A 17,591-nucleotide genomic window follows, 5' to 3' on the forward strand; every position below is an offset into this window, starting at 1 on the left:
AGCAATCCAAACGTCTGAGCCTCACTGCTAAACCCATGTCTGTAGTGGTTTTGTTGGCACAATCTCAGTCTATGAGAGACGGTGCAAGCCATACTGGCAGCTGCCTGGCCCATTTCCACTCAGTGAACCCTGTTACAGGTCAGACTTTCAAGTACTTTCTACCACTATATCAGTAGCTTATAGGCATGTATGTTCTTGAGACTTGCACCTGCAAGACATGAGTCTTAGCTAAGATAAAAAGTCGATGAAAGATGATTAATATATTCCAATATGCTAGAAACAGCATACATAAGTACAACAGAAACTGCACATAAGGGTGTACATAAGCAGCCTCCTTGGGAACACAGGAAACAAAGAGGTGACCATTGTCATTTAGTTCCCACAGTCCCAGCCAGCCGCACAAAATATTTAAACGAGCCCCCAGGACATCTGGTCTATGAAACTGATAGTGGTATCATACCAAATCCTTGTGGGCCAGCAGATTTTGTACTGTGCTACAAGAGCGAAGTTACAAGGGAAAAAAAATCTAGATCTTTTTCTTGAAATATTGCAAATCTGTGGTAACCATATATAAAAGTCATGCTGTATGCCTGTGTGGGATTTTTATTTCAGTGAGGAAATTGATAGGACGCTGTCATAGCAAGACTGTTGGTTTTGCTTTCTCCATGGAAGCTGAACATCAGTTCACTTAGCTGCAGTTGTCCTTCTGTGTCTCCTGTACATGCATACAGGACACGGTGCTTCTTTCTGGGGGTTCACTTGCACTGTTATCTCTGTCTCTCCTTCAGAATACAGGTGGTGAAAAACAAAATCAGTGAAAGACTGTATCAAACCCAATACTTCAGCATCCAAATCGCTTCTGAGCACTGTCTCTGAACACTGTAAAGTGCTTACTACCATTGTGGCTTGAAATTTTCTACCAATAAAACATTTATTGGGTAAGTGAATAGAGTTGTAGTGGTCATGTGATTATGCTCTATGTGTGCAGCTACAAAGAATGAGTGCAATCCTCAGAGAAATGCAATGGCGAAGTGACAAGAGGCATGATGATTTTTGATGCCTTGGATCTTTGTGGTCCATCCATTCTGCGACTTGCTTGTACTATGTTTCTTAACCTTTAAGTTAACCATTTCTTCTGGGAAATGCTTTCTGTGAGAGAGGACTGTTTCATATAGTGTACATCAGTACCCAAAGGGAGGAAAATTACATCCAGTGATGTTACTGGCCCTGCAAGTTCTCCTAAGGTACTAATGAACTATTGATGATACCACAGTTTCTGCACGGAACAACTCAGATAAGAGCTTTGACTGATGTTGATAGATCTAAATATTGTTTTGAGCCTGCAGAAGGCATAGTACATTCTTTTGTGTGTCTTTTTTCCACAAGATACTCTTTTGAGGACCTACAGATTAGTGATTACTTGCCAATGCAGTAAGAGTTGCACAGTCTTTCAGAAAACAAAAAAAAATTAAAAAGAATAGTTAGTGGCATATCATAGGGAGAGGAATATGACATTTTGTTTCTCAACTTTATGGATTTTTATCATCCTTCCTAATTTCTTGCCATGGGTAACATACTAGTGCCACCAAGATATTTCCATCACCAGCCCACCGCAAAATAAATAAATACATAAAAATGTAGAAAGGCACAGAAGGAAGACTGGACAGGAAAACTGCTCTACCAGATGAGATGGAGACCTGGAAATTTCTTTATTTCTTTGAAGAAAAAAATTCTAGTTTCATTAATCAGAAGAAAACTAGAACTATGAGACTAGAAAACCAGAACTACTTTAAGCTACAAAGCTTAACGTCTACTTCATGTAACTAATTGGATTAAGTATTTTGCACTGCCTACTCCTTTTCAGCTCTAGAAACACAGTCTTTTGCTCAGGGGTGGGGTTTGTTGGCTACTGAAAGGGTCAATCCCCTTTTCTGAGCTGGCTGGTGCACAAACACATTTCCACATGCTGGGAGGAAAGAAGCCGTTAAGATATCCCAAACCCCCATGCTGAGTAGAGGTTTAGGAACTTCAGGGAATGCAGGCAGTGCACTAAGTCAAGCGCCTGTAATTTCAGCTCTTTCACCTTCTGCGAACTCACTAAATTGCTTTGCCTCTCGGACCAACCTTAGTGCTTTCACCACTTGGGCAGAGCAAGTATCTCCAGAAAAATAAGAAAAGGAAAAAAGAAAAAAAAATCTTAATCTATACTTGAAGATAACAAGAATATACTTTGCTGTTGGCTCACATTGTTTGAAATTTCATGAGAAGAACCAGACTTTGGATTCATGCCTTATATTAGGCTATGGTGAAAGAAATTATAGTTGTGAAAATTTTTCTCTGGATTAAAAAAAAAAAAAAAAAAAAAAAGGCTATAGACAGTAAGGACCCTGAAAGGAATCTGTTTGAGTTGTCAGGAATCCACAGGCCATCAAAGGGATGGTACATTTACAGGTCCATTGAATCTTCACAGCAGTCACAATATCTTTCAAATATAGCGCTGGAAGCCAGTCACACCAAACCAAATATAACTCCAAATTGCTTTATCATCCTTGGAAGTAGCTTCAGTGAAGATCTGATAATGAAACGAATGCACTAATTCCATTTATACGCCTGAATGTTTCCATGATATGTGTATTTCAGGATATGGAAAAAAGGCTGTCATGCTAAGGTTTGAAAATTACTCTTGTAAGCTGAGAGAAGTGTCTGTTGCCCCAAAAGTAGTTTCCATATACTTGAGAAAACACTAGGGTTCTATTTACATCTTTTTGCTGCCTGAGACCTGTCTGCTGCCAGTTACATCAACATTGCTAATGAGTTCAGAGTTAGGAAAGGAACAGTTAATAATCCACTAGGAGAAGTATCAAATCAAAATAATGGATCAAGAAGTCTTACAGTGAATGTAGTACTACAAGCCTGGAAAAAAACAAAACAAAACAAAACAAATACCCTTATGTTCTCAGCATTTGCATTATGTGATCAAAATTTGGGGGTTTTAACTTAACAAGCTTCTGTTGAGGGTGGAAAACTAGCAAACACTACAGATATTTCAGGACACTACTAGGATATTTCAGGAAACAGCATCTTAATACAATGCGTATACTAAGTATTGTCCCCACCTTGTCCTTAGGTTCCTTCTCTATTACACTCTATTGATCAAGCTAGTAATTTAGGGTGTGCAGGAGTGATGTCTTCCATGACACGTTACAGGATAATAGCAGATTTTGCTGGGGACAGAAATTCATGTACATTTCCCCTGCCTCCAGCTCATCTATTGAAAGAATTTCTATCCTGTACAGAAAAAAATTGCAAAGAACTTTCTGCAGTCCCAATCAAGGCAGAGTGATACTAAACACAGCAAGTTCCTTCATGTCTAAAAATGTTACATAAGGCTTGTATGGATGGGATTTCAAAAAACTCCTATTCTCAGAAATATTCTCATGTATTCTCAAGTTAGAACAGTAGTATGCTTCTTGCAAATTATATGTGTACGGAGGGAACAAATTTTATTTTCTTTCAGAAATGAAAAAAAAAAAGAAAAAACATTCAGGAAATTCTGGTGTTGTTAATATGTAGTATTTTTCAGAATTCCAAATCATTTGACTACATTGGTAACAAAACCTGAAAGGTTTACTTTGTTTGAGCTGCGTTACATTAGTGACTTTCTATATGCCAAAAATTACCTGGGTTTTAATGAAACAGGAATTTACTAATATCTAAAAACATCTAGGGAAAATAAAATAAAATATATAAAATGAAATAAAATGAAATGAAATGAAATGAAATGAAAATGGAGGAAAATGATTCTTCTAAATATAAAGTTGACATGAATGGTAAGTGAAATGGTCACTGAGTTGCAGAAGTAACCATGGAGATCAATAAAACTAATATACAGATGCCCTGTTCAAATCCATAGGCAGACTGGGCAGCCTATGTCTTTTTCCATAGTATGTGACAGGCCAAAATGTTCCATCTTCTAAATCAGTGTGGTTTAATATTTATAGCTTCAACAGTAACATGATTTTTTTTTATAATATGTTAAAAAGAAGAATTAGAAAAGCTATAGTCAGCTGCTCATCTGACTTGATCATTTAATATTACCACTGTGTACATGCACTTACTTTTTGGCATAGCAAAGTGATGTGACTTTCCCAAGATCTCACAGAGCAAACAGGTAATAGAGCTGGGATTACAAATAATTTTTTTGTCCTAGTTTAGAGATCTAACCAAAGGTACCATGTAATTTTGGGAACCTTATATTCCCATCTTCTCCTGCAGGTTAATATCCCTGACTGGGCCCTGTCTCCCAATTCAGTAAGCACTGCAACATTTTGCAGGAATTAAATTCATCCTTTCCTTTGTTATAGGAGATAAAACCATGTCTTACAAGAAACAGAATAGAAATATAGCCTGAGCTACACCTTCCATAAAGCAATGTGACAAGGGAAGTATTGTTTACTGCTTTACAGAATTAAAAAATAAAAATCAATTTTTAAAGAATCATTCTAATCATTTTCAAAACAAAACATAATATTTCTATTTTCATTTTCTAAACAGCAAATTGAATATTTTTATCATGTTCAAAATACTCTTGCATATCATTTAGATTTTTATAGAATAGACATTTTTAACAGAAAAAAAATCTGATTTCATATTTCTTGAGTATATGAGTTGTGGATAAACTTTTTAGAGACACATGAAATATTGGAGGTCTGTAGGAACAGTATGAAATTAATGTTGTAAATCTAGAGAGATGTCTTTTAGTAATATGAGTTGCTTATTCATTTTTTCCTCTTCTTAGACCTCTGTGTACTATATATGATGAACTTAATTTGAGGAAGTTTATGGTCGCTGTGCTAACAACAATTATGTTGCCTTTTTTTTTTTTTTTAGTTTTTATGTGTTGCAATGGTGAATCTGCCACAATCCAGTGCAAATCCTGGCAGTAACTTTAAAGTTTTTCCTACAGTATTTGACAAGTTTACAGACCTCTCATAAGTCTCAGAAAATGCATTGTTAATATGCTACAAAAAGATCCTTACTTAGTAATTCGACTTTTTGTTATTTCACAACAAAGCTAAACAAGTATGCTTATTAATCCACTTAATTGAGAAGATATGTTTTTATTCTGTCTCTAAAGAAGTAGTATGGGGGGGGGGGGGGGGGGTGGTGGTGAGAGATATCTTCAAATATTTTAACCAAAATCTCATTGTAGCACATACACATAGCTGAGACCAGAGTCTGGTTTATACTCTGATAAACTGCAGAAAAAGGCCAACTTAGCTGTTCTTGCTCCCACCCCTGTGGACATGAATCTAGACTCAAAGAAAGTGCTCCCAGAGCAAAAGAACTGTAGCGCCTTCCATGGGTGTCTGGAGGGCCATGGTGCACAGGAAGCACAATGTTCCTTACAGCCCTTGGTGGTATTCACAGCATCCTCAAAAACATCCTACTGGGTGCTGAAATGTCTGTCAAGATAAAAGGCTCTTTATTATGCATCAAATCCAACTCATTAGGTTCCTTATCTTTCTGAGCTGCTACCAGTCAGAAAAGACTGTCACCTACCAGTGTTCAAAGTGCCCTAGTCTAAGCAATTGCTGCCTAAGGTTGCTCCTTCTAAAGTGGTTATTACCATTCTGGAAAATAATTTTCTGTGTCTGGGTACATTTCTTAGGAAACATTCTGTTTATTGCAGGACGCAGAGAGCCAGTCAAAACTTCAAATATGAATTAGAATGAAAAGAACAGAGAGGAAACTGGAAAGAAACAGTATGCTCTAATAAATGTATGATGCATCCTTCCTGAATACTTATTGTCACTTTGGTAACCCCCAGTCCAGAAAGTTGTTTTAAAACTACATAGTACACACACACACAAAAAAATGTTCAACACATTGATGGAACATTTGTATGTGGTGGCATATTGGACAAGAAGACTTTAACCTGGAAAGGAAGCAACAAGTTGTATGACAGCAGACTATAAAATGTTGAACAGTTTTGAGAAGGTGAATAAGAAGTGATTATTCACTATTTCCCATAATACAAGAGTCAAGGGTCAACCAATCAATCATGAGGTTTAAAACACTCAGTGGTTATATTTTATCACTTAATGCATAAATTATGGAACTTAGTGCTGTAAAGTGTTGTGTAGATCAATAGTGTAAATGGTTTCAGAAATAGATTACGCAAATTTATAGAGAAAACCTCCATTAAATGCTGTCTTCTGAATGCCTACTCTGGGCCAGGAGGTTCTTAAGCCACTGTCTGCCATGAGATAGAAGGATATATAAGAAGAAAAATTACTTTGTGATTCCCTTGTTCTTTTATAAATTCCTTAAAAGCTGTCAGGAAATTAGCAAGTCATAGTATCTGGCTTGTTGTTGTTGTTTTTGTTTATCTTGCTCACAGTCACTGTACACATCTTTTTAAAGGGCAAAGTATGTATCTTGTAGCTCTGACAAAGGCAAGAGTCTAGGAATCCTTGGCAAATGGAAGACAAATTTCTTCTTTTTTTCTAGGCTATCAATAAGTTGAAAGCTGGGTCTCTCAGTACTATTTTGGTCTTGGTTAAACAGATCAGACTTTCTTACCTAATTTCCTAAAATAATAGGAATGTGCAATACATTTAATAAATAATCTATCTTCTCTACTGGTAGTTCTTTCAACGTTTTATTTTAATTAACTATAACTAACCCTATTACCCCATTTCACTCAAAAGATTCATGCCATGTAAAGCACGTATATATTTAAAAAAAAAAAAAAAAAAAAGGAAAGATAAAATTATTTAAGCGATTTAAGTTCTAGTTCTACTTTCCTTCTTTTTTTTTTTCTTTTTTTTTTCTTTTATGGAGAAAGAGTTATCTGTCTGTAGCATAGAGTTATCACAACACACCATCTTTACTGTGAAATTATTGTTACATTGTGATAGATATCCATATATACCTCACTGAGTCTTAATCTTTTCCCACTAAGGTAAATACAATGTTGGATTATAGGCATTTACGCAAGCTTTTTCCCTCTCTACACCTAATTAGATTTCTAATTTCCTTATCTGTTTGAATCAAAACAGCTAATTCAAGTGGGCAAAGTCAAACACTAACTTCTATAATATTGTTTGTGCCCTATATCTAAGAGAAAACATGTTTGTCTCAGAGTGGATGTTGCTGACACAGAAATTTTGAATGTTGATTCATTTCACATACTTTGCAACATCCAAGCCTTGGTTATACAAAAAGATTTTTGAAATTGCTGCAGTACAGTCACCTGAGTATTATGCCCAGTTCACGGGTCCCAGTGCAAGAGAGACATGGACATCCTGGAAAGAGTCCAACAAAGGTTGATGGAGGTGGTGGAAGAACAAGAGCATCTATCCTATGAGGAAAGACTGAGAGAGCTGGGACTGTTCAGTCTGGAGAAGAGAAGGCTCAAAGGGAATCTCCTCAATGTCTGTGGAGACCTGAAGGTAGGCTGCAAAGGGGACAGAGATAGGCTCTTTTTGGTGGTACTGGTGCCAGGACAAAAGGCAATGGGCACAAACTGGGACACAGGAGGTTCCCACTACACATCAGGAAACACTTCTTTACTGTGTGAATGCCTGATCATCTGGGCATAGGTTGCCCAGAGAGGTTGTGCAGTCTCCTTGCTTAGAGATACACAAAATCAGACAGTCCATATTTTGCTATTTCTCATACTTGAAGAAAGAGGACATTAAAATTAAAACTATTGTACCTAGATACCCAGTGTTGCATTATCCCCTTAACTGTTCTGTAAAGTGATGCAGACACCAGCAGATTAAATGTAAATAAATGGCAAAGCAGTGTTTAATTCCACATAAATAACTTTTTATCCCATACTTATTCACAGGTCATTCCACATAGCTCATGGATTCTACCCACCCAAAACTCATCCTTTTCCTTTAATGTCATAATTTGTGTTTAAAATTTTAGCAGATTGCAGCATAAATTTTGGTGAAATATACTGGTTCCATAAGCTGAAATATATCAGTTCATATTAAATATTTTTGAGGGGGCTTTCTTTATAGCTGGCTTGTGACACAGTGGACCCAAGGTCAAATCCTTGTTCTGCCTAATTTGAAATTTTACTGAGTAAAAACCCTTGAGGCAGAGAATTAAGCCTGAAACCTCTGGTCAGTACCCTAACTGTGATACTATAAATGTTCCCTTGCACAATTTCATTTTCATAAAGAAGCTTAGAAGTATTCTTTTTAATGCACTGAAAGATAAATCCCAACTGTGGGTCGACAAAGGTTACCATAGAACTGAAGAGCATGTGTTAATTTCCAGATTGTCACAGACCTTTCCTTTGTGCCTTGCCCAGGCCACACCACTGATATCTGTGTCCACAATATGCAAAACAGGTAATGAGTTTTTCTGTCTTGACTAGGATTGGGAAGGTGCATATGAATTATTCATGTCCTTTACTCAGTGCCACTAAAGCCTTGTTAGAGTGCTATGTCCAGTTTTAGGCCATTGAAGAATTCTGAGCTAATTAGCAAATTCTTCATGAGTAGGTGGAAAGACCAATCAGAGATCTTGAAAATAAGACTGTACGAAAAAAGTCTGGAAAAAATAGCAGTTCTTTAACCTAGAGAGAAGCAGACAATAAATTGTTCTTCCCAATTTATGAAGAGCATGTTAAGACATAACAATTTTAAACTTCAGAAGGATTTAGGTTAGGTGTTAAGTATTAGTTTAAGACTTAGATCTTAAGGACGTAAGGATGGTGAAGGCCTGGGGAAATTTTCTGAATAAGATTGTAAGCTCACTTTCTTAAAAAATAAAATTTGCTGGGTGAATATCTGAAGCTATACACTATTATGTCTCTCTCTGGGGACTCTGTTGTTCAGATACATTACCATAATCTTACTCATATGTACCAGGTAGTGTTACTAGTTAATACTGGTTGCCGGAAAATGCCTTTTTATCATGGATTCCTACATTAGAAGTCCCCAGACTACAGCAGTAGCTAAATAAGGGCTTGCCTATAAATGTCCCTAGGAGCACTTAACAGGGGATGGCCAGCTTCTGAAAGGGAACTACACAGACCTTATGTACACTCAAGTTCTTCATATAAGCCATAAATTTAAATACCCAAAGCAGACAGTATGCTTGCAAGGTTTCTAAGTGAGTGACTAGAAAGGAAAACTTTTTCAGTTGACTCACAGATTTGTTTTACCTCTTGTGAATGTGGCACATGTTTCAGAGATTCTTAGCTGGTTTTCACCTGAACCTACATCTTTGGGAAATACTTGCAGAAGGAAGACCAGCCCAGGATGATCTGTAATTTCTTTGTAATACTGATGTACCTTTGGGATCGTTTAAATGAAAAATTGTCCCTTTGTTCATTTATTATTCTCTTATCCAAGAACGAAAGGCTTTAGCCCTACTTCCCAGGAAACTGATCCACTGATAAAGGATGCTAATAAATCCTAGGGCCTGACCCAAACAATTCCTACTACCCAGGTAAATGGTTAATGACTTATTCCATACTTGACTAACTCTTAATGATTTAATATGTTACGAAGCACATTACCACTTTCCACTGAGCCAGTAGATACAGAAATTATGCAGCAAGCTTTTTTTCATTTATAAATATTATGTTCCACATAAGTACATTTATATACATATATATATATATGCTTCTCTTCCTCTGGGTCTGTATTCTTGAACAATTTGCTAGCACAAGGGAACTGCAAGTAAAATGGACTTTCCCAGTAACACCACAGGAAAAGCAAGATGTAACCCCATAGTACTGTAGTCAGTGGAGGCTTGGCAGGGATTTCTATGGCAGCTATGCCGGACTCTAGGAAACACTTTGTGTATGTAATTTTCCACTTTGAGCAGCAACTTGCAAAAGAGCTTATTTTACACCAATTTGTTCATCTGCCATTATAAATATCAGCAGAATATAAAAACATCAGTTAGCATCTAATTTCTTGGCAGTAAGCAAGTATGAAAAACTCTTTACTAATTTAATGTTGCTTTTGAATAGTATGGTACTCTTTTAAAAATGCAACTGAATTTTCTGGAGATTTAAAGTCCAGAGTAGTGTCTCCTACAAAGCAAATCTAAAATAGGTCCCCTACGTTGTAAACAGTTTACATCAATTGTTAAATAAAATATTTCTATGTTTCAAAAAGAATCAAAATAGGCTAACAGCATGCATACCAGTAGCCAGTGTCCTTGCTAGTTATGATGTAGAAGATATCCATTTAATTGAAATTACCTACATTTATTTATTTAATAAATAAATAAATACAAATCCACTGAAAAACTGCAATTAGCATAGCAAAGAGGTGATTTCCACAGCTATGTGCATACCTTGGCTGCCCTTTTCACCGTGCTTCTGTTCCTGTAACTCTTTCCACACTGTGTGCTGTAGTCCTTCCTGACTCATATCCCCACTGAGGTCATTGCAGATCATAGCTAAACTGTACACTACTCCACAGTGAATAACACAAGATAGCTCTTCATCTGTAATTATATTTTGCTGCATGAAACTTGTAACAGTTTTACTATCAGATGAATATGGTTCAGGGAGTCACAAAGAAATAGAAGCTTTTTATTAAAAGGAAGAATTTTTACAGTACCAGCAAAATGTGCTTTCAAACTGTGGTGAGCAGAGATGCAAAAAAATTGGCTTAGTGAGTTGAGATCTCCTACAGGGGATATTTAACTTTGAAACGGAAGAATCAAATCTCTCAGCTCATGGATTTTGTTGGCATAAGATGCCAAAAATGAGTTTGTCCAAGAAAACTGTTATGTATGTGTGGAACAAAGGAGAGAAGACTCAGGGGGAGGTTAGAGGAGACTTATGCCTGTTATTAATGAAAATAAGTCTCCATTCCAGTTTCCAAGATTACAGAAATATTTGTTTTAAAATCATCTCACTTAAAAATTCTTCAGCTCTTACAAGAAAAAAAAAAAAGCAAAACAAAACAACAACAAGAACAAAACAGCAATCCCACTCTGATTTCAAACAGAGAGGGAAATTGGGTGAACTGTAACAGCACTCAGTATATCAAAAGCACAAAATGTAGACACCAGACATCCTTAAACATCTTCCTGTGTTTCAAAACATTAACTGGTGCCTTTTTTTTTTTTTTTTTAAGGTTCACTTCAAACCAGTAAAATGAATATTTTGCATACAAGCATGCAGCTATTAGTCATCTAACAACTTGAGCCACGCTAAAATGCCTTCTAAAAGATTCTCAGCATTGTTAACTGACATTGAAAACATCCTGACTACCACATACTTAGTAATTCATAAGGAGGAACAGAGCACCTTTCTGGATGACTGGATTAGACAGCTATTAGTAGAGGCCACTGCATAATCATGTTTCACTCAAACAAGGTGCCTAGAGGATTTTTTGGTGTTTGCATTAGAAATATCCAGAATTAAAGATATAAACTGAGAAAGTTATTGGTTCTTGTTCAAATTTAGAGGAACTTGGAACATACATACTTTATTTAAATATAAAGCATGCATAGCTTAAAGCTAGTGGAAATAAAATATGCATACATAATCTTTTGCCCATCAGCCCAGCAAACTTGTTTATCCATGGGAAAATAATAATTATAATTAAAAAAGAAAAAAAAAAGAAACAGCACTTATGTATGTTAGTAGTGTTAGTGAACCATTCTGAAGAGCTCCAAAAACATTGTTTCTGCTTTTCTTAACTTAATCATTTTGGGCTTGAGCAGTGTTGTGTACATGTTTCATCTCAAATCAGGGTGCTCTAAATAAGGCTGATGTTGTGTTTGTTTGTTTTTCCATCTAAAAGCTATCAATTTACAAGAAGCAGTTCCATTACCCAAATGTTTGTGATCATGTGTGGCTTGAGGCACAGCCTGGGAAAAGCTAGCACACAGAAGTATGAATATAATTACCAAGATTTTGGTAGCATTATACTTTGTCAGTGTCACAGTAGCAGAATTTGACCCAGAACTTTCAAGCACAGTGTATAATAATTTGAAGATGACTAATCTACTTCAAGCAAATTAAAAAGGCGCAATATCATGTTTGCATTCCTCTAGTCTAGTCAGACCTTAACTAGTGTTTAAAGAAGACCTTCAAATTCAGACCTATCACTAAGGATACTGGAAATGTTTAATGGAAGCATAAATAGTTGCATTTAGCTAATTTCTTCCTTCAGTCATATATTCTAAACCAAATGCACAGATAACAGAGTGGCAAACAGAAGCAATAGAGAAGAACATTATGGAGTGGCAGATAATCATAGGGAGGGATCATAAAACAATCATTGGAAGATGAATTAGTTGAGAACTATATATCAAGCAAAGCATAAGAATGAGCAAATGCTGTACACAATCCTATCTTGTTCCTATTGAGTTATACATAGACAATAAGCTGGAACATATTTTACAGATTTCAATTTTTTGAGTGGAGGCACCACTGATGAAATGGAGTAGAGAGGCACAAGAAGTCTGTTCCAGATGGCAGGAACTACGAAGAAGCCTGTCCGCCCACAGTGTTATACTTCACGAAGGAACAGACAGGAGATGGAGTACGGAATTTGAGGAGGGAGTTGAACAAAGATTAGGAGATACAGGGTCTATTAAGAGTTTGGATTAATTCCATGGAGGTTTCAAATTCCAGGAAGGAAACTTTAGTCGCAATCTTAAAATGAATGGGAACAGATGGCCCTACTTAACAATTCTCTTAAAAATGATAGGGGAGGTTTCAGCCAAACACACACATCTTTCGAAGTTGCTATGGGAGATGGGAGCGGGACAGGGGGCAGAGGAGCAGGATAGCATGGAGGTTGGCTTATCAAAGCAAGAAATATTATAAGTCTTATAATGATACTGACTCTCCATGCATTTCTTTTGCTACTTTATGACTGCATGGAGAATGGGAAAGAATAGGAAAGCTGGTACCATACCTACATCTAACAGGAAAGATACATGAAAACAAGCCTGCGTTACTGTACATATTAACATAATATAATTTAATTCCATTTTTTTTACGAAGTCTAATATTTGGGTCACAGTGAAGATTTTCAGTGTGCTCTATTTCATAAATATATGAAAAGAAATGTTTCACACAAACTGTTACTCTTTGTATGCTCTAAAGCTTTTCTCAATGAAGATCAATATATCAGAAGCATGAGAGAAAACCCATAAATCTGATACTGATTTGCTTTAATATCTACTAGAGTAATTGCAAATTATAAAAATGTTCACTCAACTATATTCCTGCAAGTCACAATTCCTTTTAAAAGCCATTGATGATTTAATAAGTGAGCCATATGGCTCTTTTCTTGTTGATTTAAACTCTGCTACAGGCTTCTTGAAGAATATTTGTGAAGAGAACCTATCACAGTCAAATGTCACACAGCTAATTCACTCCCTCTACCCAACCCCAACCCCCCCCCCCCCAATTCTGTTTATAAAGACAGATGGCAATATGTTGGATTGTCATAAAAAGTGGACTGCAGTTTAATAATCATATCTAGACATTTGCTTGGAAACTTGACTGTTCCAGAACTACTCATCCAGGATCCCTACAGCATCACACAGCACTCTTCTGTTCTGCTGTTGGTGACCTAGTGACAGCTATCAAAAATGGTATCCTAGAAGTATTGAAAAAAATATGTTCCTGACTGTTCAGCGAGTTTTATTCTGGCAAAGATATAAAAAAGCTCAGTAGCAGAAGTCTTTAATTAGGATTTTTTTTTATTTTTTTTTTAAATAGACTGAAATATCATTAGGAATTTGAAAGACTTGGAGAAATATATTTAGTTTTCTATTTTTTTGGGGGGGGTGATTTAGATCACTGATAATTTAATATAGCTCACTGCACTAAAATTAGGATTTTATATGGTAATTTCAGCTTTTAAGTATTTCACCTCAGTATAGTTCAAGTTTAACAAGAGGAAAAACAAGTCCTAAATCAATCAATTTTTAAATGAGAAATGTTCTTCTGCACATTAACTTTTCTGAAATTGAAAGAACTGTCTTGACTGTAGTGCTGGAGATTCTGACTTTTACTTACATGATGAAGACCTGGAAAAAAAAAGGCAATTGACTCTCTCTGTCTTCATGAAATTTCCATGAAAATAATTTCAGTTCTATGCATGCTACTCCCATTCAGAGCATTGTAGTTATGTTTTTACTTAAAAAGCACAGGGAAAAAAAAAAAAAAAGGTAAGTGTTGGTGTGTTGTGAAAGGAATGGAATGGTAGAAGCAGGAAGGCACTACAAAGTCAAGCACAGATGAATTTTAGCCTCTTCAGCAAATAATTCACTGTGTCAACATATGTAAATTGCTGATAATAAAATGAACCTCTGAAAAGCTCCTAGCATAACAACATTATCCTACCAGAGCCTTTAAAATAACTTGTTACAGATGAAAGTGTAATTTTAAATATCGAGGTTTGAAAATGTAAGTAGCCTGCATAACCACAAGCTTTGTAATTTGCATTCTGCAGTGCAAAGTTTCAGTAAATTATAAAATTACCCAATGTATTCTGCACTTCATAGTTAGAAGCACTTCTTTGTTACCCATTAGTCCTGTTACAATGAAAGTTCTCAGAGAAAGCATTTTGGCTTTCCATATTCTGTATAGCATCCTGTGTAGCATTAATGCTTTACCAAATATGTCAAAGTCTAGCAAACATGCATTATATGACAAAGAGAATGTTCAGTTGTACAAATATTGTTAGAAGTTAAATGGCTGTAAACAATATCTTTACATATACAACAGTTTCTGACATTTCTAAAGGAAACTGCATTACATAAGGAATGTAAGGTTAATACTCAAATTTAAACAAAAATACTGCTGAAACTGTTTCTTTTCAAGAAAAAATCTTCACCTACCCTTAATACTAGTTTTAATAATACTGACCATGTAATATGAGCACAGAAAAGAGGACCAGTCATAGTGGCAATAACCTTAATATATTTTGTCTGTGTATTCTGTAAATTCATTTTCACTGAGACATGTTATTTCAATTACAAATAATATCTGTGTGTGTGTGTGCTTATTTAGCTGTAACCCATGATTTCTAGAGCTTTTCAAGATTTTCCACACCTTTTGACCTTCTACTCCGTTCTCCTTCAGATTAAGTTACAGGATCAACAGATGGTCTGTCCTCTGTTCATATTTTTATATCTACTGTGAGATGGAAATTTTCAAACACTTACTGCTGAAAGTATATGTCACACTAACTTCTGTCAGATATGTTTACTGTAAGTTGTCTATACAAATATTTATTTTCACAGAGTAATATAATGGCTCAGGTTCTAAGGGACTTTAAAGATCATCTAGTTCCAACACACCTGCCATGGGCAGCAATGACACCCACTAGATCAGGTTGCCCAGGTCCTCATCCAACAATCTCCAGGGATGGGGAATCCACAACCTCTCTGGACAACCAGTTCCAGGGCCTCACCACCCTCTGAGTGAAGAATTTCCTTCTAACCTCTAATATAAATTTCCCCTCTTTTATTTTAAAGTAATTCCCCTTGTCCTGTCGTTATCTAACTGAGCAAAAAGTTCACAGAATCACAGAATCATCTAGGTTGGAAGAGACCTCCAAGATCACCAAGTCCAACCTCTGACCTAACACAACAAGTCCTCCACTAAACCATATCACTAAGCTCTACATCTAAACGTCTCTTAAAGACCTCCAGGCATGGTGACTGAACCACTTCCCTGGGCGGCCTATTCCAACGCCTAACAACCCTTTCAGTAAAGAAGTTTTTCCTAATATCCAACCTAAACCTCCCCTGGCACAGCTTTAGCCCATTCCCCGTCATCCTGTCACCAGGCACATGGGAGAATAGACCAACCCCCACCTCGCTACAGCTTCCTTTAAGATACCTGTAGAGTGTGATAAGGTCACCCCTGAGCCTCCTCTTCTCCAGGCTGAACAATCCCAGCTCCCTCAGCCGCTCCTCGTAACACTTGTTGTCTGGACCCCTCACCGGCTTCATATCCCTTCTCTGGACTCACCCAAGCACCTCGATGTCCTTCTTGTAGTGAGGGGCCCAAAACTGAACACAGTACTCAAGGTGCGGCCTCACCAGAGCCAAGTAAAGGGGGACAATTACTTCCTTAGCCCTGCTGGCCACACCGTTTCTTATGCAAGCCAAGATGCTGTTGGCCTTCTTGGCCACCTGAGCACACTGCTGGCTCATATTCAGCCGACTATCAACCAATACTCCCAGGTACTTCTCTGCCAGGTAGCTTTCTAACCACTCATCTCCCAGCCTGTAGCACTGCTTGGGGTTGTTGTGCCCCAGGTGCAGGACCCGGCACTTGGTCTTGTTGAACCTCATACAGTTGGCCTCAGCCCATCAGTCCAGCCTATCCAGATCCTCCTGCAGAGCCTTCCTACCCTTGAGCAGATCGACACACGCACCTAACTTGGTGTTGTCTACAAATTTACTGAGGGTGCACTCGATCCCCAGATCACTGATAAAGTTATTAAAGAGAACTGGCCCTAGTACTGAGCCCTGGGGGACTCCAGTAGTGACCGGCCTCCAACTGGATTTAACTCCATTCACCACCACTCTTTGGGCCCGGCTACCCAGCCAGTTTCTAACCCAACAAAGCATATGCCAGTCCAAGCCACGAGCAGCCAGTTTCTTGAGGAGAATGCTATGGAAAACAGTGTCAAAAGCCTTGGTCAAGGTAGTCAAAAAGTCAAGGTAGACCACATCCACAGCCTTTCCCTCATCCACTAAGCGCATCACTTTGTCATAGAAGGAGATCAGGTTCGTCAAGCAGGACCTGCGTTTCATAAACCCATGCTGACTGGGCCTGATCGCCTGGCTGCCCTGCAAGTGCTGCGTGACGACACTCAAGATAATCTGCTCCCTGAGCTTCCCTGGAACTGAGGTCAAACTAACAGGCCTATAGTTTCCCAGGTCTACCTTCTGGCCCTTCTTGTAGATGGGCATCACCTTTGCTATCCACCAGTCGACTGGGATCTCCCCTGATAGCCAGGACTGCTGATAAATGATGGAAAGCGACTTGGCCAGCTCTTCCGCCAGTTCTCTCAGTACCCTCGGATGGATCCCATCCAGCCCCATCGACTTGCGTACATCCAAGTGCTGTAGCAGGTCGCCAACCATTTCCTTGTGGATTGTGAGGGCCATAATCTGCTCCCCATCCCCTTCCACCAGCTCAGGGTACTGGTCATCTAGAGAACAACTGGTCTTGCTGCTAAAGGCTGAGGCAAAGAAGGCATTAAGAACCCCATCTTTTTCCTCATCTCTCATCACTAAGTTTCCCCCCACATCCAGTAAAGGATAGAGATTCGCCTTAGTCCTCCTTTTCGTGTTAATGTATTTATAAAATATATATATATATATATGTTATCTTTAACAGCAGTAGCCAGATTGAGCTCCAGTTGAGCTTTGGCCTTTCTCATTTTGTCCCTACACATCCTTACAACATCCTTACAATCCTTCTGAGTAGCCTGCCCTCTTTTCCAAAGATCATAAACCCTCTTTTTTTTCCTAAGCTATAGCCACAACTCTCTGTTCAGCCAGGCTGGTCTTCTTCCACGCCGGCTCGTCTTTGGGCACGTGGGGACAGACCACTC

This window comes from Anser cygnoides, chromosome Z, assembly GCF_040182565.1.
Source record: "Anser cygnoides isolate HZ-2024a breed goose chromosome Z, Taihu_goose_T2T_genome, whole genome shotgun sequence".
NCBI classification, from domain to species: Eukaryota; Metazoa; Chordata; class Aves; order Anseriformes; family Anatidae; genus Anser; species Anser cygnoides.